This window comes from Balaenoptera physalus (genome assembly GCF_965194825.1).
Source record: "Balaenoptera physalus genome assembly, chromosome: 21".
NCBI classification, from domain to species: Eukaryota; Metazoa; Chordata; class Mammalia; order Artiodactyla; family Balaenopteridae; genus Balaenoptera; species Balaenoptera physalus.
The window spans coordinates 1,101,368-1,129,358 of NC_138902.1; the positions used below are offsets into that span (position 1 = coordinate 1,101,368).

The 27,991-nt window shown below is 48.6% G+C and overlaps 1 long non-coding RNA gene and 1 pseudogene across 3 annotated transcripts; both read right to left on the reverse strand.

Moving 5' to 3' along the window:
* Nucleotides 1–755: 755 nt before the first annotated feature.
* On the reverse strand, nt 756–27,962 carry LOC309651587 (thimet oligopeptidase-like; annotated as a pseudogene). Its single transcript, XR_014268716.1, has 6 exons — nt 27,953–27,962; nt 25,245–25,489; nt 4,812–4,947; nt 4,245–4,614; nt 3,695–4,160; nt 756–2,166 (listed from the first exon to the last, which is right to left on the reverse strand). The product of XR_014268716.1 is annotated as a thimet oligopeptidase-like (transcript).
* LOC309651678 lies at nt 15,079–20,785 on the reverse strand. Of its 2 annotated transcripts, none has more exons than XR_014258306.1 (2): nt 19,286–20,785; nt 15,079–17,947 (listed from the first exon to the last, which is right to left on the reverse strand). It is a non-coding gene; the product is annotated as an uncharacterized lncRNA (long non-coding RNA). The 2 variants fall into 2 exon arrangements; XR_014258307.1 differs by having other exon boundaries at nt 15,079–17,950.
* Nucleotides 27,963–27,991: the final 29 nt, after the last annotated feature.

Here is a 27,991-nt window from a genome sequence, read left to right on the forward strand (position 1 = left end):
GGGCAACCTGCTTCCAAGTCCTTCAGTGACCACGGAGGAGTGGGAACGGGCTGGGCTGCCGGGGAGCCTGGGCATGCAACACCTGAGCTCAGCCCTGGGGGCTGACGTGAGGGCAGGGGCTGGGGGGTGCGGGCGGTGAGCGGAGGGCCCTCCAGTCGGTGTCAGTCTGGGCCCTGGACCTGGGGAAAGGCCTCACCCTCTCAGTCCTGACCTGCCGCTCAGGAACCCTGTGGCCCACCAGCCCGAGGCCTGTGGCACCCGCCACAGACTGCCCGGCACACAGCTGGGGTGCCAACGCCACACCTGGATTTTGCACGGGGACCATCGAGGGGCTCGGTGCACGGGAAGACGAGCAGCCCCCAAGCCCCAACACGCCCCTTCCATGTCCATCGAGAAGTGCTGGATGGAAGGCCGGCTGTGTTCCTTTTCGAGCCCCAGGGAATTCGCAGGAACAGCCCTCCCGGCCACGGGGTGCCTGCCCACCGGCTCTGGGCCTGCGACCAGCCCAGAACACAGAAGGCACAGAAGTGGGTGCAGGGAGCTGAGCCGGGTCTGCAGAAGGGCAAACACCACAGCCTGGTCCACAGCCGACTGGCCCAGGGCGGGTGAGAACGGGCAGGCAGGCTGAGGGGAGGAGAGAACGTGGCACAGCCTACCCGCCTGGGCCCTGGGGAGAAGGTCGGGGCACTGCCCGCTCCCTCGCTCCACTGCCTGGCATCCTTTGTGGGGGCGAAGGGCCGGAGGCAGGGCTCCCGAGGAGCTCAAAGGCCAGGGAAGGGCACACGGGATGGTCCAGACCCACCCTAGCACTCCAGTGGTGCAGCACCCTCTCTGAATTCCTACTGCCACCAAACCACATCCCTAAGGCCTTTGGGAAGAATCGCTAGGACCCAGGAAGGCGGCCCCTTGCTGTGGTCCAGACTTCACCAGCTGCCGATGACCGGAGAGAGCCAGCCGGCCGGCCACGGGGACAGGGACAGCCACAGCAGGGCTTCCCGCAGCTGTGCCCACCGCCAGAACCAGCTGCAGCCAATCACAGCCCCCGACATGCCAAACAGTGCCGGGCGAGAGGCCGGCAGGAACCTGACACCCCCTCACTAGAGAGCCGGCCCGGCCAGGGTCGGGGGAGCCATCCCCGTCTGAACTCACCCCACAGCTCAGCCATCTCCCAGTGACCCAGACGCTACACCAGCAGAGAGCAGCCTGCAACAGCCGCAGGGCTGATCCCCGACCAAGGTCAGAACTCCCCCCAGTGTGACGGCCCCCATGACGCTCCTGTGGTGGAAGGGACCGCAGGCAGAGACCAGGAGTGGAGTCTTTTTATTAATGGCTGCGTTTTCAAAGAACCGTTTTGTAAGCAGGAAAGGTCCCCAGGAAGGGATTGCATTAGTGCAACAAGGGGGAGCCTTGACGCCAGGCTCTCCAGACACGTCCAGGTGGAGACTTTTGGCCAAGGCCGGCCGCCAGGGACTCAGGGGCTGGGAGGACACACGGCCCCTCCCCCATCCCGGCGGGGCGCTAAGGCACCGGGCCTGCCTGGGTGGGCAGAACCACGTGCCATCAGCAGGCCGGTGGCTTGCAGCCCTCAACCTGCAGCCCTTTGCTCAGGAGGAAGGCATCCTGCGTGGGGTCGCAACCCAGGAAGAGCTTCACCATGCCCTTGGCATCCTTGGAGCCGCCTGGCCTCAGAATGCAGCTTCTGTAGTCCATGGCAACCTGCCGAGAGGGGGCGGGGCTGCAGGAGGGTGGAGCTCCGCCTTCACTGAGGGTGTGGGTGTGGCCACCTCTGCTGTGACTCAACAAAGGGCAGGGGAACAGGAGGTCCAGGGCAGGGCCCTCAGAGCCTGGCAGGCCCAGGCGGGCGGCACAAGCATCTAGGCCGAAGCCGAGGACCTCCGTGTTGGTCTGCGCGGCAGGACGGCCTCTCACCTTGCCACTCAGGATGTCCTCCTGCTTGAAGCGTGTGTGGAACGTGTCCGCGGAGTACACCTCGCTGCACAGGCAGCCATAGAACTGGGCGGTGTATCTTTCTGCCGGGCAGCCGAAGGTCGCAGGCAGGTGGGTCCCTGGGACACACGCGGAGAGGCTCCTGCCCGGCCCCTTGGCCGCTCCGTGCCCCTTCCCCAGAGCGGGGGCCTCAAACAGCCCTGTCTGAGTCCCCTGCCACTAGAGGGAGTATTGGCCCAACACTTCTAGAAAACGGGGACCTTGAGGGCAACTCAGTGGAGGGACACAAATCAATCTTTGCCGACTTTCTGCTGAAGCTCACGAGGGTTCGCCCCTAAGCCTCTTACAAGGTCAGCTGCCGAGGCTCCGAGGGATGAGTCAGGGCTCGCCCTCCAGCATGGGGAGAGCGTGGGTTAAAGCACTCACGAAGGAGTGAACCGCGTGTCCGCACCGACACGCACGGGCAAACCTCGTTGACGCGTTCTGTCCGGGCTATGAAGCCCTCTCCTGCCTCTTCCAGGTTCTCCAGAAAGCACGTGCAGATACGCCCACCCCACCCTCGGACACCGCGGGCCACAGCTGGAGGTACCAGCTAAGGACCTGAGGCAGGAAGAGGCCAGAGGTCACCGGGCCTCGGCCAGAGCCTGTCAGTCGGTCCCCTTTCACACACCACCAGACGATCCTCTTGACCTGGGCAGTAGCCGCCAACCGACTGCTAAGGTGAGCCCAGCTCGCGCTTGGCTGCCTGGCATGGCTGGGCCCCCGAGAATCTCCTGGCAGAGGCGGGCATTCTCCTGGGCCGGGTCCACGGGCGTCTGCGTATGCAGTGCCTGGTCCACCTCAGCCAGGACGATCTGGCACAGGTTGAAGGGGCCTGGGGGGAGGGAGGAAGGAGACGGGGGGATGGCACTGTGTCCAGGCCGCGCTTTCCAGCCAGGCGGTCCGGGCGCCCCCTTCCCTTCCCTCGGCCCGGCCGCACCTGGGTTGGCCTGCCGGGACTTGATGAACTTGTCCCGCAGCCCCTGGGGGATGGTGCTGCCCGTGCCCCACCGAGACTGGCAGCAGCGCCAAGGCCTCACAGGGTGTGGTGCCCCCGGCCCCGGAGCCTTCCCTCTGGTTCTCATCACCGGCTGCGCAGGCAACGTGACTTTCTTTTCTTTTTTCTTTTTTCCGGCCCTCAGCCATGCAAAGGGGTGAAGCCCTGACACTCGCTGCCACGTGCATGGACCCTGAGAACACGATGCTCAGCGAGAGAAGTCAGACACAGAAGGACACACAGGGTGTGATCCTACTGAGAGGAAACGTCCAGAACAGGTAGATCCACAGAGTCAGAGTGGGTTCCTGGTTGTCAGGGGCTGGGGAGGGGAGGGAGTGATAACTAAGGGCGTGAGGGACATTTTTGGGGTGATGGAAATGTTCCAAAACAGGGCAGTAGTGATGGCTGCACAGCTCAGTAAACTGTCCCCACGCGCTCCGGTGCAGCCTGTGAGAGCATTGCTCTCAGGACGAAGGGCTGACCGCAGGAAGACTGAACGAGCACTGGGTCCGGGGCCCAGACGCTGAGCTGGGGTCCCCCCGTGGGGAAGTCACTGGGACTTGCTGAGCCTCCACGGAGACTGGCAGCAGCCCCAGGGCCTCACAGGGCGCGGCGCTCCCGGCCCCAGAGCCTTCCCTCTGGTTCTCATCGCCGCCTGTCACCAGACTTGCAGGCAACGTGCCTTTCTTTTCTTTTGTCTTTTTAAAAGGCAACTCTTGAGTACATGTACTTAACATGCAGGGAACCAGTCCTGACTCCTTGATCTGGGGCTTCCAGACTCCAGAGTCTCGAGGACATCCATTTCTGTTGTTTACGCACCCAGTGCGTGGGCTTTGATGATGGAAGCTGACACCGAGGGCGTCGCCACGTGCGGGGTGACATCACCAGAAGAATCCCGTGGCGAGGGCCTGCCTGAGGACCACACGTGCCCGGGCCCTCCCCGGCCCCTGCCTGCAGCCCTGCGCCCGCACCCACCTGGGAGCGGAGCTGGTGCATCGCTTGCCAGAACTCGTAGAAGTAGGTCTCCAGCTCATCGTGCTGCAGCAGGGAGGGCGGGTCGGGCGTAGGCTTGGTGAAGTTGGCCACCATGGCCACCATAGCGATCTGGCGGCTCCCATCCTGCTGCAGGCAGCCCGGCTGCAGGCCGAAGCAGGCCGCGTGCCCGGACTTCCCTTCCCTGGGGAGGGACGCGGGGTGAGGCCCAGCTTCCTCAGAGGAGCTGCAGCCCACGGCCGACAGGTTCCCACACGCACTCACGCACCGAGGGTAGAGGTCCAGGTAGAACTTGCCAATGGATGACCTTGCCCGAGGCCGCATCCCGGACCGTGTAGAGCCTCACGTCTTCGTGACACACGTTGGCGCCCTCCTCCAGGTAGAAGGTCAGCCCCAGCAGCTCCTGGGAGATGCCCAGAAGCCCGTGCGTGACCACCTGCATGGGGAAGGACTCATTGAGCAGGTACTGGTCCTCGTGGTAGCACGTCTCCTCCCCCTGGTTCATGTAGTAGCGCAGGTCCCAGGCGTTGATGGGCCCGTCACAGTGCAGGCCCCGCCTCTGGCACTCGGCCTTCTTTAGCTCCAGGATCACGGCCGCTCCTGCTCCCCGAGGGGCTTCAGCTTCTGGGCCAGCTCATCTGCGGGCAGAGGGGAGAGGCTCGGCTACGTCCCTGTGGCGGCTCCCCAGCCGCCCCCCACCCTGCGCCCCTCGAGGCAGAATGGTCTGGGAAGGTGACCCCCAAGGGCTGACACAGTGGGGTCTCAGGCAGCACCACGCCCAGTTAAGGTCCGCCTGACGCCCTCCCCACTGGGACTCAGGTGGAGGCGGGGTTACCTAGGAAAGTGGCCACCACCTGGCTGGTCTTGGCCACGTTCATCTCCAGCACGGAGTCGGCACGCGTGCTGAACCCCAGCAGGCAGGACTTCTGGGCCTGCAGCCTCACCAGCTCCCCGAGGATCGTGCAGTTCTCCTGGAACCCAGAGACGGCCGGCGCTGGGGACCGTGGGCCATGCTCTCCCTGTGGGACCCCGGGCCAGGTCTCTGCGTGTGGGCAGGGCTCTCAGGCCACTGGCGGGCACAGCCAATCCCCCTCCCTCCTCCTCCTGGCCCAGATTTCTAGACACTTTGGTGCTGTCCTAACACGTGGTCTTTATTAACACAGGTCCTTTTGGAACCAGAAACAGCGTGAACCGTGATGGGCTCTAAGGCCAAGGACAGGAAGAAATGCGGCCAGGCTCTCCAGGAGCCACCCAGGGGCCTCCCTGGGCTCAACAATACAAACTCGGCTGCCGTGCAGACAGCAGCTCATCCCCACGGCGCCCAAACACCCAGTCCCTGGACAGCGAGACGCCTGTTGCTGCAGGTGGCCCGTGGCTCGCTGGTGAGGCCCGGCCCCAGGCGTACGCCACCTTCTCTGGGGCCACCTCTCCGGTTCTCCTGGGAGCCCCCAGTCACCACAGGACCAACGTGGCCTGTCTGCAGCCCAAGAAGGTGGGGACACAGGACTGTTCCCCGTGCCCCCCGCATCACCCGCGAGGCCCGGCAAGCACCAGTGGTGTCTGCCGGGAAGATGAAGGGCTCGTGCACAGCCCCCATCTACTGAAGATGCTAAACGGTAGAAGCACAGACTGCAGCCACATGCGGTGTGGACCAAACGCAAGTGTCCTTGCACGACCCGATGTCTGAATGTCAAGGCCGTGCCCAGGCCACAGTGAGAAGGCCCAGACCCCACGCAAGGCACAGAGAGGGGATGGGGGGAACATCTGCGAATCTGAGCTCATCAGGCATCACCCCAGAGGGAGAGGGAGAAGGAGAGGGAGAGAGGCAGAAGGAGATACGGAGGGAGAGGGAGAGAGAGGGAGGGAGAGACTTCTCTCCCTTTCCTGGGGGTTCTCTAGTGCAGCCAAGGCCGAAAACCACTGCATTTCGGGAGATGGGTCCTCGTAGAAAAGTTAAATAATAGCTCATGGCATTATGGACACATATTAAAAAGGCCCAAAATCTTGGGGAGTCAGGGAGGGGAGCTGGCGGCTGCCTCGTAAACGAGGAGAGATTGGGCGTCAGAGAAGGGGCCTGTGCAGCCTGCCGCCCAGGGCCCCGTAGACTTCATCTCCCAGCTGTGGTCCAGGGCTGGAAGTCAGCGGGGAGGTCAGGCCGTCCAAGCATCAACGTTGACTTCAGGGCTGATCTAAAAGGTGCCTGATGTCTGTTGAAGCAGAAAAAAGAGAAAACAGTGGGGAGAGCATGGGAGGGGGAGGGAGCCCCCCTCCTCAGCCCTTCTCCCTGTCTTCCTCCCTCCCTCTCCCTCGCTGCCTCTCACTCTCCCTCTCCCTCCATCTCTCCCTCTGCCTCTCTCTGTCCCTTCCTCTCCCTCTCTCCTTCCCTCTCTCCTTGTCCCTCTTTCCCTGTCCCTCTTTCCCTCTCCCTCTCCCCCTACCCCTCTCCCTCTCTCCCTCCCACTTTCCCTGTCCCACTTTCCCTGTCCCTCTCTCCCTCTACCTCGTTCCCTCTCCCTCTCTCCCTCCCTCTCTCCCTCTCCCTCCTTCTCTCTCCCTCTCCCTCCACCTCCTTCCCTCTCTGGAGAGGGAAGGAGGTGGAGGGAGAGGGAGAGAGAGAGTGGGAGAGGGAGGTGGGAGAAGGAGAGGGAGAGGGAGAGAGGGAGGGAGAGATGTCTCTCCCTCCCTCCCTCTATCCCTCTCTCCCTCCCTCTCTCCCTCTCCCTCTCCCTCTCTCCCTCTCCTCCCTCTCCCTCTCCCTCCAACTCTCCCTCTCCCTCCGTCTCTCCATCTCCTCACTCCCTCCCAGAGAGGGAGAGACAGAGGGAGAGGCAGAGACGAGGGAGAGGGAGATAGGGAGAGGGAGAGGGAGGGGGCAGAGAGGGAGAGGGAGAGAGGGAGGGGAAACAGGGAGAGAGAGGGAAGGAGAGAAGTCTCCTTCCCTCTCTCTCCCTGTTTCCCCTCCCTCTCTCCCTCTCCCTCTCTCCCCTCTCCCTCCCTCCCTCTCCCTCCCTCTCCCTCTGAGTCTCCCTCTCTCACACTCTGTCTACCCTCTCTCAGGAAGGAGTGGGAGCAGGAGGGAAGGAGAGGCAGAGAGGTAGAGGGAGAGAGAGACAGAGAGACAGACAGAGAGAGAGGAGAGGAAGCAGGGAGAAAACAGAGAAAGAACACACCATCTACATTTCTGTCAAATGACACCGGGGATCCTTACACAACCAGGAGAAAATTACACAGCGAGGCTCTTTCTCAGCTGGAGCTGGAACTGCAGACGGGGCCAAACACCACCAGGCTGGCCACACATGTCCAGCCGCTGCCCCAGTCCCGGGAGTCCGGTCAACAGGGCTCTGAGTGTCTGCTCCAGGGAGCTGGGGTTCACCCTCTCACCGGGGAGGCTGGGCCAAGCCAGTAGGGCCCCGGGCTGGACACATAGCGGGGAAAGCATCCCCACAGGACAGCTTGTGCGAGCAGATTCAGCTGCCAGATTCTAGAGGCCCGGGATCACCCTGTGGCCCGTGAAACCCAGGAGCCACGTGGGTCTTGCATCGTGATTCCTGTCCGTTGGACTGTCAAGTTTATGTAGGGAATCTTGGAAACAGTGGTAACAAGACTGAATTGGAACGAGCTTTAGGCTATTATGGACCACTCTGAAGTGTGTGGGTTGCTAAAAACCCTCCCGGCTTCGCTCTTGTTGAACATGAAGATCCCCGAGATGCAGCCGATGCTGTCCGAGAACTAGATGGGAGAACAACATGTGGCTGCCGAGTAAGAGTGGACCTGTCGAATGGGGAAAAGAGAAGTCGAAATCGTGACCGCCTCCTTCTTGGGGTCGTCGCCCTCGAGATGATTATCGGAGGAGGAGTCCTCCACATCGCCACACATCTCCAAGACGGAGAAGCTTCTCCCTCAGCCAGAGCAGGTCCCTTTCTAGATATAGGAGAAGAGAGAGATCACTGTTCCAGGAGAGAAATCACAAGCCGTCCCGATCTTCCTCTAGGTCTCCTAGCCGATCTAGGTCAAATGAAAGGAAATAGAAGACCACTTTGCAAGAGGAGTGGTGTACAGGAAATAACTTCATTTGACAGGAGTATGTACAGAAAATTCAAGTTTTGTTTGAGACTTCCAAAGCTTGGTGCACTTTTTAAATGTTTTAGCTGTTCACATTTGTCTCTTGGGACAGTGACACATAAAGGTGTCATTCTCTATGGTTTGAAATGGGTCATATGAGGCATGTAATATGAAGAATTGTTACCTTACAATGTTCCCTTAAGCAAAATTGAATTTGCTTTGAATTTTTGGTCTTGCCTAGACTGATAATAAAACTCTGACTCCTGCCCAGCTAAAGTGTGATGTTTACTATTATGGAAACAACACTGGCAAACATTGAAAAGGCTTTCTGTAGCTGGGATATGGTATGCAGCTGTAGTTAAGCAAGCAGTCTTTAAAAGGTGCTGTGAACACAGCCAGCAGGTAAAAATTAAAGCTGCACCCTTACCCTAGATTAGACGTTTAAAAATTCCACTAGTCTTCACACCGGACAAGAGGTTGTCCAGTGACTTTAGAATCTAAGAAGTTTCAAGAAAGTTAGTTTACCTTTGATTTAGGTCATAAGTCCCCTGTGTGATTGTTGTACATGAATACATGGCTCTTTGTAATATTACTTGGGAATTTGAGAGTATTCAAGACACCAATGTCCTGCCAGATTAAGAGTATATTGTAGAGCTGAACTTTGAGTTACTGTGCAATTTTATTTTTTTTAATAAATTTATTTATTTATTTATTTTTGGCTGTGTTGGGTCTTCGTTTCTGTGCGAGGGCTTTCTCTTGTTGCAGCGAGCAGGGGCCACTCTTCATCGCGGTGCGCGGGCCTCTCACTATCATGGCCTCTCTTGTTGCGGAGCACAGGCTCCAGATGCGCAGGCTCGGTAGTTTTGGCTCACGGGCCCAGTTGCTCTGCGGCATGTGGGATCTTCCCATACCAGGGCTCGAACCTGTGTTGCCTGCATTGGCAGGCAGATTCTCAACCACTGCACCACCAGGGAAGCCCTGCGCAATTTTTCTTTCATGCTGTCATTTGTAATATGTTTTGTGACAGTCCTTGGGATTAAAGTTTTGGTTCCAAAAAAAAAAAAAAAAAGAATCCGCCTGCCAATGCAGGGGACGCGGGTTTGAGCCCTGGTCCGGGAAGATACCACGTTCCGCAGATCAACTAAGCCCATGGGCCACAACTACTGAGCCTGCGCTCTAGATCCTGGGAGCCACAACTACTGAGCCCCCGTGCCACAACTACAGAACCCGGCACGTCTAGGGTCCGTGCTCCGAAACGAAAGAAGGCACCGTAATGAGAGGCATGTGCCCGCAACGAAGAGGAACCCCCGCTTGCCACAACTAGAGAAAGCCCGCGTGCAGCAACGAAGACCCAACACAGCCAAAAATTAATTAATTCATTAATTTTTAAAAGAAGACCGCCATTGGGACGGCTGTGGGACAGCTCCACGCTCTGCTTCCCGAGGGGGACCTGCACCCAGGGACTCAGGAGGCGCCCTTGCTCCTGGCGATGCGTCCAGAGGCCCCAGCGCAGGAAAAGCACACATGGCATCCACGCAGGGAGGCCAGGCCCGGGGAGCACACGGGGTCTCCCTGGTACTATTCTTGCCACTTCCCTACAGGTGTGAAGTTTTCAAAATAAAACATTCGGGCAAGAGGGCAGAAGCTGAAAAAGCCGCCCAGGCCCCAGCCCTTCAAGACCCCACGCCGGGTCAGGTGCGGGAGGACCCTGTGAGATTAAAGAAACATCACAGAGAGCAGGGGCGGGGTGGGGTCTCGAGGGACAACCTCCTTCGGGGCAGAATCGAGGTAGACAGACCACCACCTTCTCCTAGGAAGGATCCAGAACCTTGGGACCCAAACACTCTGAGCGCCTCAGGAGAAGAAGACCTTCCCGGGGGCAGGGCACACGGATGCCTCTCGACCACCCCGCGGGGCCCACAGGGCCCGCAGGCACCCAGCTCCTCACGCGTGAATGGCAGGAAGGTCACGTCCCCGTTCAGGTTCTTGTTGAAGTCGATGCACAGGAGACTCAGCTTCTTTTTCTTTATTTTTTAAAAATTTTTAAAAAATTAAATTATTTATTTATTTATTTATTTATTTATTTATTTGTGGCTGCATTGGGTCTTCGTTGCTGCACACGGGCTTTCTCCAGTTGCGGCGAGCGGGGGACACTCTTCGTTGCAGTGAGCAGGCTTCTCATTGTAGTGGCTTCTCTTGTTGCAGAGCATGGGCTCTAGGCGCATGGGCTTCAGCAGTTGTGGCAAACAGGTTCAGTAATTGTGGCTCACGGGCTCTAGAGCGCTGGATCAATAGTTGTGGCGCACGGGCTTAGCTGCTCCGTGGCATGTGGGATCTTCCCAGACCAGGGCTCAAACCCATGTCTCCTGCATGGGCAGGCAGATTCTTAACCACTGCGCTAACAAGGAAGTCCTCAGCTTCTTCTTGATGCTCTCGATTTTCTGAAGGAAGAAGATGGCTGTAAAATCGGGGGGTGGGGGCACGAAGGGGGGGTTCAAGGAGAAGAGGTGGACGAGAGGAGGGAGATGGGAAGAAAGGGCCTCGGGTCCTAACTGTTAGGACCCTCCTCAGGAGTTACCCCAGAGTGACAGCCTAAGCTTCAGCCGTTTCAACGGACCTAAGTTTCTGTCCCTTCAGGGTCTATCTGGTTTGCAGAAACAGGTAGAAATGGACCAGCCTGGGGGAGGGAGCGACGCGGGGCGCAGAGGAAGGTGCCGGTTCCCCGGGGCCCCTGCCGGGCCAGCAGCAGGCGGGGCGCCTCGAGGACCTGCCCAGGCTGCGCCCCCTGCCCAGCCCAGGACTCAGCGCGCCTGGCCCCGCTCCCGGGCTGAGCAGACGTGCCTGTCCGAGGACAGGAAGGACGCTGGGGGAGCGTGCCCGCTGGCTCTGCCAGGCGCAAGGGCTCGTCGGGCACGCCTGGCTCAGAAGCAGCCCGAAGGACGCCGGGCCTCTGCGGGCAGCAGGCGCCATGCCGGGCACTGGCCTCCCTGCAGCCTCACGGCCCCACCGGCCACGACTGGGCAGGAGCACAGGGCGCCCTGGGAGGGCGGGGCGGCACTCAGGACCCCGCCCCACGCCAGCGGGCCGCCTCTCCTGGGCGCCCGCCTCCACGGGCGTCCCCGTGGTCCCTCGGGCCAGTGGTTCTCAAGTGTCAAGGCAGTCTGCGCAGCCCCACTGTCCACACCGTCACCTCCCCCAGCCTCGAAGCTCCATGTGCCCGCCGCTCCGGAGGACTTCGGGGCCCATGTGCCGAGGCCCCACCCTGGATGCCGGAGCCCCACAGTCCTCTGAGTCCCCGTTTCCTCCACCGCAAGGCACAGCACCGGCCAAAGCGGGACAGCGTTTGTGCTGAGGAACAAGAACTGTCGCTGAGCCCTGGGTCGGGCCTGGTACCCGCGTTAACCACGTCTATCACTTTCTGACGCAAACCAGCCAGTGCAGGGCTGCACCCCAGACCCTTCTTTATGGGGCTCCCACACTCGGGGCCACCGTCCCCTTGCCCTCATCACCCCGGAGCCCCAGGGTCATTCTAGCCAATCCTGAGCCTGCTTCTTGCCGGGGACCCACACCTCAGGCTCCAGTCTCCAGCCACCCCTCCCCTCATTCCTGCTGAACCCTCGTGCTCCTGGGAGGCCCTAGGTGACAAGGCGTGCCCCTGCCCAGAACCATGAGTGACAAGCTCTTTCCTCATCTGCTGGCCTCACTCTTCTCTGTCCTCCACACAAACCGACTCGGTCAGCCCTCACGACCACCTGTGAGGGGGTCCTCGGGTCACGCACGTTGCAGATGGTGAACAGGGACAATGGGGTCCAGGGACCGGCCTCCGAGGACCCAGCCAGTTGGTGGCAGAGCTGGGTCTGATCCCGGCCATCAAGATGCGTGTAGCCACGGCGCCCCACGCCACGCACTGAGGTGATGCGCTCGACCATGGGTGGCTCGCAGTGCCCGCCCCCCTCCCCACCCCACAGGGCTGCCTCCCGGGAGGGGCCGGGCTGCCCATCGCCCGCCTGTCCAGGGTGCCACAGGGACCCCGTCCTGCTGGACCAGGAGTGGGAAGAACTGAGGGCTCTGGGGTCCACGCTGGGGGCAGAGGGTTGTCAGGCAGCTGGGAGGACCTGAAGGGACAGGCCCCCCGGGAGGGGCCCACTGGGAACCCGCGCGGCCGCAGGGCTCAGCCAAGAGAGGGGAGAGGGGGTGAAGGCGGACGCCATGCTCTTCAGCCTCCCATCGTCCCCCAGCCTCCGTGCCCAGCAGGAGCCACGCTGTGAGAGGGGTCGGGCCTTGGCCTCCAGTCCTGGCACACAGCTCCTAAACCTAAAGCCACAGGCCGGGTTGCATCTTACAGCCCCCCTGCCTGCCCACCTCCTGCGAGGGGACAGGGCCAGGGGTTGCAATGTGAATCCGTTGCCCATGGTCCCCGCTGTAATCGTGCTCATGGAACAAAATCTCGGTAGACACAGGGTTCAGAGAGCTGCGGGGTGGGTACCTGCAGGCGGCCTCGAAGCCCTGCGCCCCGCCCCACGCCTCCCCACCTCCTCCTTCCACCTGGCTGTTCCTTTATAATAGCCCGGTGCTCTAGTCCGTGGACTGGGGGCCTGTGTTCTGGGGGCCCATGTTCTGGGGGCCCGCGCTAGCCAACGAACGGAACTCGGGTTGGGGGCGTGGGAACTCCTGACGCAGCCTGTCGGCCACAAGCGCAGAGGACGACGTGGACCTGTGGCTGGCGTGGGCCGAGCCCTGACCTGCGGGCTCTGACTCGGGTAGATGGAGTCCGAACTGAACTGCAGAAACACGGCAGTCCCAGCGCTGCTGCTGCAGGAGCCCCACGGGCCTGGCGTCGGGACGGAAGCTCTGTGGGAGCGGGGGCTGAGGGTGGAGTAGGCTCGGAGGAGGGGGTCCTTCCTTGAGACCCTCCCACCAAAGCCACGGGGGGCGGGGGGCCCGGATGAGGCGGGGGTGGGGCGGGACGCAGGGAGGGGCCCACGCCGCCCGTGCTCTGGGGAAGCCCTGTGACCCTGAGGACCGAGGGCAGAGCAGGTGCAGAGGGAGCGCTGGTCCACGTGGACCTTCCTTCCTAGGGTTGAGGCGACAGAGAGATGGGCAGAGGCCGGCACGCGGAGCTCAGGCCAGGCGCTCCCCTACTGTGAAACTTCCTAAAAAAGCAGCCATCGCAGGACTCGGCAACCGCAGTCATGGGCACTTACCCCGGGGAAATGGAGACTGAAGTCCACACAGAAGCTGTACACAAACGCTCTCCTGACTGGGAAGAGCCCCAGACCGAAAGCCGCCGGGGGCCTTCCCAGGGCAACGGATGACAGGGGCAGTCGTGTCAACGTCAGGATCCTGCTGGGACGCTGACTTGACTTTCACAAGAGGTGACATTGGGGAAAAGTGGGCAATGCAGTTTCGCTTTCTAGGAAGCTGGCCAACTCCTTTCCAGAGTGGCTGCACTGTCTTCCGCTCCCTCCAGCGACGACTGCCCTGTTCTGTGCTGCCTCGCCAGCACTGGGCACCGTCTCCATGTTCTGCTGGGAGCAGAACTTAGGTTTTCTTGTTCTAGGAGAAGCTCCAGAGTGACTCGCTAAGGCCATTAGCGAGTAATTATTTCCCAATGAGTAGCTATTTCCAGTTAAAACCAAAAGCCACGTAATTATTGCTTTTCCCATAAAATTAAATATGGAATCTACATTATGTAATTGTACACTTATTTCCCCCTTTGTGTATTCTAATTTCTTTCTGAGAAACCTAAGATGCCATCTTGCAGACTGCTCACAGTGGCTACGATTTGGGCAGCAGCAAAGGTCAACTTTAAACATTTTGCATCTAAAGTGGCTTTGGATACCTTTGGATAGAAAGTACAGTCTGAGCCATTTTACAAAATGTGCGGCCATTTTACAAAACAGCTTGACAGTTCCTGCAAGTGTTAAACATAGAGTTACCCTATGACCCAGCAGTTCCACTACTAAATATATACCTAAGAGAAATAGAAACTTATGTCTGCACAAAAGCTTGTACGTGAATGTTCATAGAAGCATATTTCTAAAAACAAAAGGTGGAAAAAATTCAAATGTCAATCTGACAAATGAATAAACAAAATGTGGAATATCCGTACGATAGAATAACATTCAGCTATAAAAAGGAATGAAATATTGATCCACGTTACAACATGGATGAACCATGAAAGCATTCTGTAAAGAAAAGCAGCCACTCTCAAAAGATCACATATTGTATGGTCCCATTTATATGAAATACCCATAATAGCAAATCTGTAGAGACAAAAAGGAGATTAGTGGTTGCCTAGAGCTGAGAGGGTTGAGAGAATGAAAAAACATGGTTAATGTGTAATGGGTTTCTTTGTGGGAGGACAGAAATCTAAAATTGGATGGTTGTGATGGTTACACACGTCTTTTAGTGGTTACACTAAGAACCACTGGGGCTTCCCTGGTGGCGCAGTGGTTGGGAGTCTGCCTGCCAATGCTGGGGACACGGGTTCGAGCCCTGGTCTGGGAAGATCCCACATGCCGTGGAGCGACTAGGCCCGTGAGCCACAACTACTGAGCCTGCGCGACTGGAACCTGTGCTCCGCACAAGAGAGGCCACGATAGTAAGAGGCCCGCACACCGCGATGAAGAGTGGCCCCCGCTCGCCACAACTAGAGAAACCCCTCGCACAGAAACGAAGACCCAACACAGCCAAAAAATAAATAAATAAATAAAATTAAAAAAAAACCCCACTGAATTGTATACATTAAAGGGTTAAATTATGGTATGTAAATTACATCCCGATAAAGCTGTTAAAATTATAATTTTATATTTATAAATTTGAAAATTCATCCAAAATTACAAATTCTTAAAACACGCAACCTAACAAGACTAACCCAAGAAAAGAAATATCTAAAAACTCTGCAACTACTCAAAAAGTTGTTTGTATAATTAAGTCCCTTTACAGAAAATGATTTCCAGGGATAAATGGCTTTCCAAGTAAATTCTTCCAAATATTTAGGGAAGAAATATTGGTAATCTTACATAAAACCCTTCCAGGAAACAGAAAATAATATATTGCTCAAAATTTTTATAAGGCCAACATAAGCTTCAGATCAAAAGTAAAAAGAATATTACAAGAATAGAATCATAGACCAGTTTCTCTTTTGAACATGCATGCAAAATTTGTAAATAAAAGCACAAACTGTATCCATGGTATGTAAAACAGTAATATATCACAATCAAAGTGGCTTTATTCTAGTAATGCAAGGTTGGTTTAATGTTCCCACATGAAACTGATCCCAGGAATGAATCAGAGTGGGAAAAAAAGTCATTTAAAAAAGAAGTCTTGGGAATTCCCTGGTGGTCCAGTGGTTAGGACTTGGCGCTTTCACTGCTGGAGGCCTGGGGTTCAATCCCTGGTCAGGGAACTAAGATCCTGCAAGCCATGAGGCAGGCCCCCCCCAAAAAAAAAGAAAAAATGAAGTTTTAACCAGGAGAAGCACAAGAGTGAATAAACATAACAGATAATGCCTTATGAAAAGTAGGTGATTATGGAATACTCTAAACTTTTAAAACAAACAGAAATTGCTAAAGATTCAAGAGGATGTGACAAATGTTGTACATAGGCAAAAGATAAAATAAAATAAAATATACAAATGATGGGAGCCCAAAAATCCAGATGCCCAAGTCCCATCTCTGAAAATCCTCATTCAATGGGTTCTGGATTTCCTCTCTGTTTAAAAACCTACAGGTGATTCTCATACGATTCATAGACACAATGTAAAGCTTCTGCTTTACAGGAAATAATACCAGATTATTTTGTTATTTTGTAGTTATATTAACAGGCTGTACTATTGACGGATAAGTCTGATGTCAAAATGCACTCCCCACTAGGGTTAAAAAAGGAACTAGTACTCGCTACTTCTACTTGGTGGCAGCACGCATAATTGCAATGGCAATTATTGTAGGAAGCCAAATTAATGGAACATTTTAGAAATGCAAGGCTACATAGAGGTCACCTAGTCAAACTTCCAACTATTATAGTTGTGAAAACTAAGGCCCATATAAATGAAATGATTTATCTCCAAAGAGGGTTAGTGAAAGAGTACGAAATAAAAAACATCTCTGAACTTTTAATTTAGTGCTATTTTTATTAATCTCAATATTAGCTCAAACTTCAGTGTGACAGATTTGAGATTGAATTCTTGCTTGAATTTAGTGGTTGCGTGCCTTTTAGTAAGTTACTAAAACACTTTTAACTTCGCTTTTCACATATGTAAAATGGTGAGCCTTGACTGATATAGAGTATGAGATAGCCTAGCACTGTTTTTAACACAAACAAGTACTTAAAATTTTTTGCCTCTCATCCCTCTTAAACAACCTCTACCCTCTTAACAATAAAAGTGTCTTTCAGCTAGCAAAGCACCCCAGAGCTGACCACATTCTGGCAAGAGATATAAGATTCCTTTTCTTACTGAGGGCTCTTTATACCTGATATTTGAACTGCACTGAAACATGAACATCTCTTGTTTATACTGTATTAATGGATTTGATAGATGAATTTTAAAAAGTAATATGCAGGAGTTAAGCTGCATTAGTCTCAAGAAATATGATTCGATAGTGGTGGCTAGAATGATAAACAGTGTTTGGACAGGAAGTCCATATTGGATATGAACAACCTGTACTCCCATTCGTCTGTTAAGTATAAATAAAATCCTTTCAAAATCTGTTTTAAAGGGCAGTTAGTTTCTTCTGCCTCATTTAAGTTACCTGCAAGAAAAAGACAATCTCCTGAATCCTTGTTTAAAAGGCTTTTAATATAAAGCAAATAATTTTTTGCAACATTTCCCAAACTTTTCATTATCAAATTAGCTGAGGCTTCTCAACGATTATCATTTCACAACAATATCTCCATTTTCACCTTCTTTAAATGAATTGGCCTAATAGATGTGCCATTAAAACAGAGCTTCGCCCTCAACATATTTTAAAGTTTGTATTCAAACAGTATGAAGAAAACAGGATCAGGGAATTCAGCAATAAAAGTGAATGGATTACTGATACATGCTACATCATGGATGCAACTAAGTGAAAGAAATCAGGCACGAAAGGCCACATATTGTATGGTTCCATTTATACGAAATGTCCAGCAGTGGCAAATCCATACACACGGAAAATATTATACATTAGTGGTTGCCAGGGGTTTGGAAGAGAGGGAAATAGGGAATGACTGCTTAAAATGGGTGTAGGTTTCCTTTTGGGGTGATGAAAATGTTTTGCAACTAGGCAGTGGTTACAGTTGCACAGCATTGTGACAGTACTAAATTCCACTGAATTGTATAGTGAATTGTAAAATGATCAAAATGGTGAATTTTATGTTATGTTCATTTTACTACAATAAAAAGGAGAAAGAAATAGGGAAAGACTTTGAGTTTGGGAAAGTAAGGTGAACTGGTCAAGAAAAAGACAGCTCTACTATTCGGTTTTCTCTCAGCTCTCCCAGTGCATTAATCGTCAGCAAAAAGTAGCTTGAACTTGTAGATGACAGTCATTCAACAGAGTCCAGGGAAAAGTAAATAAAATAAAACCCAACTATTCTGATTTAGCACATCTATGACAGGTTAACTTCCTGCTCAGCCACATGGACATTCATGAGGACGTTTCAAGTTAGGTGTCCTCTACTCCAGTACTTTACTCACAGCTCATACGCACATGTATGCAACAGCATTTCTTCATTTAATGGACTCTGCACGGCTGGTTGTGATCAGTCTCACGAAAAAGAAAGGAGGAAAAAGCCTCCACACTGGTTTGGTGGTCTTGGGATGAAATGGATGCAGAAGACAGCTTGATTGTCAAACTGGAAACTTTTATTTTCCTTTTCCTCTTCTTTTTATCTTTCCTATCAGGTCTTCTGTCCACTTCCCACTGCCTTCTTTCAAACAGGAAAGACACTGATTAGCTGCTGGATTTTTTTTTTTTGTTAAAACAACTATTGTTTTAGATTTCTTGTTGTTCGCTGAATGTTATTGTTTTTACTGCCAAATGAGCTTCGGTGGGTGATGTAGGGGGTCTCTTGGGAACTTAACTTTTTCAAGTTGAAGTGGAAAAGCTTTTTTGTTTGAATTGGCTTTTACTGGGTGCTTCAAGATTTGCTCTTAGCTCTTTGATGGGGGACTGAATAGCACTATGTTTCCTTTGAGGTCCCAGTAAATAAAGGATCCCATGTCCTCCTGGGCACTTTATCGGGATTTTGTTGTGTGTGCTCTCTAACAGCCAGATACAGATTCCAGGAAAATGACATATAAGTGAATATAAATAATCTAATATTTTTAGAATTTGCTTTGGCCATACTCCTGGTCTCATTCTACTTCTTGTAGCAGATGGCTTTAAAGAGCATTAGCTATGTATATATTAATATAATATACATATACCAATACTAAATATTATATTGGTGTATAAATGTAATATATTACTGTTTATATGAATGTATAACAATTATATATTATATTAACATGTATTTTTGCATAGCATATATTATACACAAACTATATGACTAATGCAATGTATTTATATGTTTAATATGTTCACAGTATTAATATGATATATCATGTAATATTGATTATTAAATAATTATATCATAATATAGAAATATATCATTGTTATCTGATATAATACATTATATTTAATGTATTCTATATAACAATACATAATATATTATTATAAGACAAGTATATTATATAATATAAATATAATACTTATATAAAAGTATATATATTTTAATTATACACTACACATACAAGTATGTATAACTATTTATAATTTTATTTACGTAGGAATCTGTTCATAACAATTGACGTAAAAATATGCAATACTTTAAATCAAATGGGCCATAATCTCACTACCTACACATAATTACTTTTAAAATCTTGAACCCTGTCTAAATCATGCTTACATATCTCTCAACCTGTTTTTCTACACATGCACATATACACACATTTATACACAATATATATGTATACTACCACTTTTCAGTTCAATGTATATAAATACATGATATATATAATTATATTCCTGTGTATGTAGACAAATATAAATCAAAGGTATGGGTATAGGTATGTATTTCACATATTTATACAAATATATCATATAAATAATGTATGTGTATATAAATACATGATTATATACATACATATACAGAAATATACTTATTTAAACAAGAGACCTAAATAAACATAGTTCTCAAAGAATAAAACTAGTTATGTCTCACCGTTTCAATAACAGTTTATAGTTTTCTACTGTATGTGCTTCTATAATTGTTATGAACAATTCCCATTTGTTGAATGTTAAGTTGTTTTAATTTTTGCCATTATTAATGAGGCTCTGAAGAACATGGTGGGCAAGATTACTTGAAAAACTCTCCTAAAAGAAAAGAGTTCGGTATGCTAGGTGAAATGGAAACAACTTATTTTTAAGTGCATGTCTGATTTTTGAAGTGTGCAGTAGAAATTTCCAGGACCCCTGAAAGAAGGGGAGTACATGTGTGAGAGTTATAGCTATATTAAGAGTGGACTGAAGATCTTGATAGCTTAGAACAGAAGCTGGCAATCCTGTTTTTATGGAGCGAAATAGCAAGTATTTTAGGCTTTGTGGACCAAAGAAGCAAAATTGAGGATATTATTTAGGTACTTAAGTAACCATTTAAAATATTACCAGTTAAAATGTGAACATTATTCATAGCTCATAGGCCATAAAAAATAGGCAGCTGTCTGCATTTGGAATACAGGCCATACTTTAATGACACACGTGACCTGACACAGAGACTTGCTGTTAAAATGGCCATGACCACATGGGAGGCAGGAGATAAGACTCCATCCCTCCTAGATGGGAAGTTAGAACTAAACCTATCTATCCCTAGGTTCACCTTTAATGAAACGGCGTGCCATTAAAAAATATATCTGCTGGCAAAGGGAGACTAAGACCAAATTCTCTTGACCTCTGCTCTGGGTAGGAAACAGGTAGGAAATCTTGAGAATTCTGAACCCCAGATCTGTGTTCACAGTGTTTGGGTTGCAAATTTATTTGCGGTCTTGCAAACAGAAGGGAAGAAATTACCTTAAAATGCTCCCAGATGGGTGGTATTCCAAACACAGAACTAAACACTCTCTGGAGAGGTAGACCTTCAACCCAGGCCTATAGCGTTCCCACAGATAAAGTTTAGCTAAACATGAGCTCATGATCTAAATTTACACAATAATGAAGAAATCAGCTACAATGGGAGAGAATCAGCAAAAACAATCAATAACAGAATTAGATTCCCAAGGCCATCCATTGAATGTTGGAATTATCAGGTGCAAGGCAGAAAATAGACATAAAACTAGAACTGAAACAAGGAACAGGATGTTTTAAAAGAGTGGGTAGGCTCTTTAAAAAATTTCTAAAGTACATGTCATTGATAAAGCTAAAAACTCAAAGCTTGTGTAAAACAGCAGATTAATCATGGAGAAGAGTGAAATTATGCTGTTTTTAAAAATATGGCAAATCAGATTTTCTGCCTAATTATATAAGTAGATTTATCTTAAAAAAATACACATATTTTAAAGACTTATTGGCTGGAAAATAACTAAAGGATATTTCAGAGGGCTTCTCTCCAAAGAAAAGTGAGAAGTAGCAAAACACAGAAAGTCGAGGGGAAAAAATGTCAATATATACATTGCTATAGGGTGCACTAAGGCTTAGGCCAGCAATAATGTGGAGGTGCTGACCCTTAGATACTTACAACTAAGATGGCATCTTCAAAAAGTGCAACTATTTATAAGTAAAAAGATTTATTAAAATTAATAACCAAGTGTTTTGACATCAGAACAGCAAAACAATAAACCCTGAGAACATAGAAAAAATAGATAATAAAGATATGAGCAGAACTTAATAAAACAGAAAACAGTATAAAATTGAGGTGATTTAGTAAGTCAAAAGAATACTCTTTGAAAAGATTTTAAAAACACACTTTGATTAAGCAAAACAAAAACGTAAGTAAATAATACACAGAAAGAATCAGGACAATGTTATAACAGAGGGTACAAACAGAGAATATATGAAATGCCAGTAAATTTGAACATTTATGTAAAGTGGACAATTTCCTAGCTCCTAAAGTTTACCAAAACTGACACAAGAGGAAATATATAGCTGGAGTTCTTTCACCAGTAAAGGAATTAAGTCAATAGTTTACAATCTTTCACCAAGAAAATACCAGACCCACCCAGAACGTTTGGGTGGGGAATTCTATCAAACTTCTATTAAACAGATAACATCAGTATTAATAAAGAAAAACTGCTAGAGAGTAGCAAAGGAAGAATGCTCCTTTATTCATCTTAGGAAGTCTATATAATCCTATTACTGAAAATAGATTAGGACTGTAAGGAAAAAGAAATTTACAGGTCAAATTTACTTGTAAATATAAAAGCAAACATTTTAAGCTATGATATTAGCTACTCAGGTTCACTAGAGTAAGAAAAAGCATGAGCAAGTTAGGTCGTCCAATGAATGAAAAGGTAGTTTAATGTCAAGAATATATTTCAATAGATTGAAATCACCACATTTTATTTCTTTCATCTGTCTCTTTAAAAAATTGATAAGTACTTATATTGATCTCTCTTGTACTAGGCACTGTCCTAAGTCATTTACATATTTACTCCTTTAAACCTTCTATTATCCCTAGGGGAAGGTTCTATTTTGCTTCCTTTTCTTAGCTACGACTCTAACCCCCAGGAGAGTAAAGCAACATTTGCAAGTTTTTGTGGATGGTCAGTGATGGGACCAGTAAAGGAACATCCAAAGCCTGTGCTTGGAAACAGTGCCCCATGTTGACACTCACGTTACAGATGAAAGGAAAGGAACCATGCACTTACCATACAGATGAAATCTCATGTTACAGGTTAAAGGAAAGGAACCACGCACTTACATTATAGGTTAATACCCACATAACAGGTTAGAGGAAAAAGAAACATGTGCTTCTCTCAAAAGCTGTAAAGAGAGCATATCTATTTCTAAATATATTTCCCAATTTCTTTTGCTTGTTTTCTGACCTTTGTAGTGCATTTTGCCATGAGGAAAATTTTAATTCTTATATAATTAAATGTATCCTTTTTTCTTTGTATCTTAGAAAGGTGTTCCTCATGAATAATTTATTTCAAGTCTCCCAGGTTTATGATACTTTTACAGTTTCATAATTTATTACTTTTAACTAGTTGCTATATCTAGAATTTATTAATGATAGCCATATTTTCCCACTTTTGTTGAATAAGTTTGGCTACTGATCCAAAATGTCAATTTTATTTTAATCTCAAATCCCTTACGCTCTTGCATCTAATTTTAAGATGCTTCTTATTCCACTGGTTGTTTTGTCTATCTGAAACAAAATGCTACCTTAATTATAATGTAATTCTAATACAATAAATGTAATTAGTAAACATAATACCATATATAATAAAGAGCATAATATAAAATAACCAAATATAATTTACCATATAACAAGGTCAAAAGAGAACAAAACTATACAATCAGTTGAAATATCCTCCAAAGACATTTTATAAAATTCAATATTCATTTCTAATTTAAAAGAAATAGTAAAATAGGGGTTGATGAATGCTTCCACAGTAAGAAGAAATTATATATCTAAAAGAGAAAGAGATAAATGATAACCTTTAGTAACACTGGCAATAAATACAGGACAAGATGAAGATGCCTGATATAATGTTAAAGAAAAACTATTATGTAACATTGTCTTTGCAGCACTGATGAGTTCAGTGAAAAGAGAGTCTCACAGAAAAGAGTATCTCGTTCTTCTTAATGTCTGTACACTTGTCCATTGCATGAACAGAACAGCTTATTTAACCAATATGTTACTGATCTGCATCTGGATTTCTAGGTTTTCATGGAATTTTATTAGGCACAATTGTTACAAACTCTAGGACTTCCTCTTATGTTTATATCTTTGGAAAGAAACAATATCTCCACAGATGATTTATCTGGGCTGGCTGCTAGCCGACCATGGCTACTTCTCAGTTCTTCCCTTTACATTCCTAGTCAATATGAAAACGGAAGGCAAGAAGGTCTTCTGTTTAGAGACTGTAAAGATAGGTCTTGGTGATAAAGTCTTGGTGGTAAAGGCTAAACATATCAACCCAGAACAAGTGTTTTTCCAGCTGTAACTATGTGTGATTCCCTTGGCTTGATGCTGTAGAGGATGTACGACAGGACTGTAGGATCTGCACTCAAAGTGCTTCCAGTAAGATGAGCTAAGTCAAGTATGGTGGCATATCTAATTCAAGACAAAATATAATGGCTCCTTTTCTCTCATAGCAAAACTTCGTGGAGTGAATGTACAAGTCACTGTAGGCTCTTAATTAAAGGAACACAATAAATCTTGTATTGGAAGGTGATTATTCTGGTCTCTTTGTAGAGATGAATTGGAAATTGCCTAGAAGAAGGAAAATTAGCTTAACCAAAGTTAAACTCATAAATAATTGAGCATTAATTAAACATCTGTGGCCTATGTTTCTCTTTGATCATACTTTCTCCCAATTTATACACCTCTTTGATACCCGATTAATCATTGTCAAAGATGCAATTAACAATGATTATTACTGTGTATTAGGTTTTGCCTGGGCCCTGAAGAAACCATCCTAAATTATGAGCTATGACTGTCACTTGATTTTCTCACAAAGAAAAATCAAAACTCCTGGTCTTAAGTGGCTTGGAATGTGAAACTAATGAGTCTCTTAGATATTATTAGAGGACCCTACAGAGCCCATTGGTGAAAGTTTGGAAAACACTGGGCTTCTTAAAATTAATTCTTGTAGTGTGTTATGAAAGATGACTGAACCAAAAGGATAACGGTGTTTCTGGTTCTGTTGTTAGCGTTCTCCATGGAAACATCGCGGAAGCTTCTGGACTCAATTTCCTTCCCCATGTGTGAATGTCACTGAAAATATCCAACTCCATTCTATCCACATAGAACTTCAGAAACTAAGCAAAATGAAGACTCAAAATTCATTTCAAATAATGAAATGAACATATAATGTAGAATGGAACTGGGAAAATACCTGGTTTAAATTCTGGGAAGTACTAACTATACAACTCTGGGTAAGTTGCTTAATCTTGTTTAGTCTGATTTCATGCGGATCTCACAGGATGTTATGATGATTAATTTAATACCTTTGTATAACGTACAGTGTTATGTAATTTCTTCTTGTTCTTCTTGAGTCAATTCATATCTTTAAGCAACTCACTTTAAAAAATAGTTACTTACTTGCTTAAATTACTCTTACCTTCTATTATCAGCTGAATTGTGTCCTGCTCAAGTTAATATGTGGAAGTCTTAACCCCCAATACCTCGTAATATGACTGGATTTGGAGAAAAGGCCCTTAAATAGGTAGCTGAGGTCAAACGAGGTCAAATGGGTGGGCTCTAGTCCAATATGACTGGGGTCCTTATAAAAAGAAAATATTAGGACACAGACATGCACAGAGAGAACAAAGTGATTATTAGTAACCACGATCATGTCCTGAATTCATGGAACACGTCACCATTTGCCAACCACAGTGTCAAGTCCGCAGAAACTACAGAAATTGAGAGCTCTCCGCAGAAATTCACACACCCGTGCACCAGGTAACAGACCACAGGCAGACGTTCACTCAGCCTTTCACGTGTCCCTCACGGAGGGCACGCTCTCTCCTGGGCGGGTCGAGCACAGACACTTATCGGGAGTTTTACTACTTTTAAAATGCGTTGAGTCTGGAGCCTGTGCTCCGCAACAAGAGAGGCCGCGACGGTGAGAGGCCCGCGCACCGCGATGAAGAGTGGCCCCTCACTTGCCACAACAAGAGAAAGCCCTCACACAGAGACGAAGACCCAACACAGCCAAAAATAAATAAATAAATAAATAAATTAATTAAAAAATTAAAAGATTAAATTATATAAAATTAATTAAATATAAATATATAAATATATAAAAAATATATATTTATATATAAATATATATAAATGTAAATAAATTTATATATAAATATATAACATTAAATTAAATTTTAAAAATAAATTAATTAATAAAAAAACAACACTGCAATTAAATATTAAAAAAAAATGCGTTGATACAACCATGTCTCACTTTTGCTTGGGTCAGTCAGCAAACGCTTCTTGGAAACCCCAAATTATCCACACCTCCTACCTTTCCGGCTGCCCTGCTCCTCAGGCCGGGTCCCCAATGGAGGCGGGGCTGCGTGCAGACGCACGGCGAGTGCACTGACGTCCTCGAGCCCCGCCCCCACGGGGCCGCCTGCCGGTTGGAACGGCAGCCCCCCGGTGCGGAGGGCGATGAGGCCGGCGATGTGGCCGTCGCCGAAGTGAGCGCGGCATGGAGGGGCCTGCCTAACTGGGGCCCGTGGCCCTGCGTCTTCTGGCTGCGACGCGGGTCTTACCATTTTATTTGTCAATTATATCTCAACAGAGCTGAGGAAAAAAAGAAGGAAAACAACAGAGTCATCTTGGATATTTTCCCTTCCTGTACTGCCACACTGTCCCCCCAAGTCCCTTAGGATAAAATATAAAAGTTAAATAGTTAAAAACAGAAAGAAAGAGCCACTCCCTTACCTGAGGAAAGAAGGAACATTCCACTCAGACACAGTAAAACCGGCCAGTGCAACCAACGGAGCCAGGGGTCAGGGGCAGGCTGTCACCCTTGCTCCAAACAATGGTGTGGAGAAGCAAAGAGCAAACCAGATCAGAGAAGGAGGCTGCACTGCACAGGGAAAGCCCACAGAAAGGGACTCACACGCAGCTGTTCCGAGGCCAGAGATGAGAGAGGAAGGCCTGCTGCTGGGAGAGCCTGCTGACCGCCCTTCAAGATGGGCACTTAGTGCCTCCACAGAGAAAAGAACAGCCGGCCTTCCCGTGGAGGTAAGTCTCCATCAGTTCCGCAGGACCCAAAAAGAGGTACCCTTCAAGAGCATTCCAGGTTAGGGCAAATCTAAGCATTTCAGCTGAAAATCACTTCTGTGGAGGGCCACAGACTGCAGGTGCTTTAAATCTGAACTTGCAGACATCTCATGTACCAAAGCTTCCAGGAGGTCAGTTACAGTAGATGAGAGCATGAGATAATAAAAGTGTCACCTTGTTTGCAACTCCAATACCAAACTCGAAAATCAGTCCAGTAATGTCATCTCCCAAAAGTACAGTCAGAAATGATTTACACAGTTCTGAGCAACGGTGTTTATTTTCATACAAGGAACGGTGCTTGTACACTTGCCAGGCTGGGCCAGAGGCAGGGCCATCCCAGACCTCTACCTCGAATGAGGAGGACTCAGGTAGGGAATGGTGTACTTTATGACATCAGTCTCAAAAGTTCAAGAAAACAAGTAAATAATTTAAAATGTGAATAAATACTCATGTACAAAGATGTTTATTAACAGGGTCGTTTATAATGATCATGAAAAAGAGGAAACCACCTAACTGTCCCCAGACAGGAGAATGGCTGTGGAAACACGGGTGACTTCTAAAGACGAAATATTATGTAGTCACTAAAATGGTGTAACTTGAGAGTTCTACATGACATTGGAACATAGTAATAATGCTAAGTGAAAAATCAGTACACAAAATGGCCTGGGCCATATCTCAACTGTGTTTAAGAATGCACCGGGGTCTAAGGGACTAAAGAAACACGCCCAATAAGAGCGACTCTCTCTAGGTGTTCTTTACATTTTTTGATATTATGAAAATTGTCTACAATGAGCCGTTACTACTTTTATCAATAAAAAAAAAACCTTCAAACACTACAAAGAAAAGTACTTTTTTTTTTAAATTAGGTATGTACAACCAAAACATGCTTAGTTTTTCCTAGTAAAGAAAATGAATTTCATATGAATCTGTCTGTTTTCAGCCTAGGCCTCTCAGACAATTCTTTCTTCCTTACGACCCACAACTTAAGATGCAGAATACGTCTTCTGTTCTCTTCATTTATCTTATCTTTGTTTTTCACTTTCAAGGCTGTCCCTTCGTTGTGGTGTCTGAGCCTTTGGTGGATAGGTCTCTGCATGGTTTGGGGCCTAGATGTGCAGGAGTCTAAAGGTTCCTTCTCGGTCACACTTGCTCTTTCTCTGGATTCTTTCTTCAGCCTTCTCATGCTCCTCTGGAGGCTTTGGCCATCAGGACTGAACTTCACCCAAAGAATAAGAACATTTCCTGCTGGTCCAAGTACTTCACAGTAGTTGAGGTTAATGTTTACAAGAAACAACCTAGGATGAACTCTTTTAGCCTATCTTGGTTCACAGAATTAGAGAATCATAAAATATTCGATCTGAAGGGACTTTTAGAAGTTATCTATTCCAATTTTCGTCCTTCTGAAGATGTGACTCTCCTAACTGAGAGTACAGCTTGTGATTATCCACTTACTACGTAGGCGGCGCTCAAACGAAACCCGTGCGAAGGCAGCGGAAGTGATGTCCCTGGCTGACATGCATCGGGCTTTCTTAATGACCCTACTCCTGACACCGGGGGTTGGGACACCTTGAGGTCCTGGCCTCAGCCAGGGGTGGGGAGGCAGAGACCATGGGGAAAGAGCAGAGGGTGATAAAGAGAGCGGGTTACCAAGAAGGCTGCAGAGCCTGCACCCTGGAACATTTTCAGGGTCAGCTGATGTCTCAAGTGCTGTCCAGCTCCATTATTTTACATCATCCAGAGACCACAGGGCCGGGAAGAGGCGTTTAGCCTGGAACTATGAACCACAGGATTGTCCTGCGGGGAGAGGGAGTGGAAATTTCTGACCCTCTCCTGAGCAGTGCAGTCAACGGCCTTCATGAATTTATGGAACATGAACACACTTATTTTGGTCCTCTAGGTACAGTTTCCACTGCAGAGCCTGTGGGCTCAGCCCTTCTGTACCAGGCCCCATTCCGGATATATTCACTCTCCCTCCTGCAT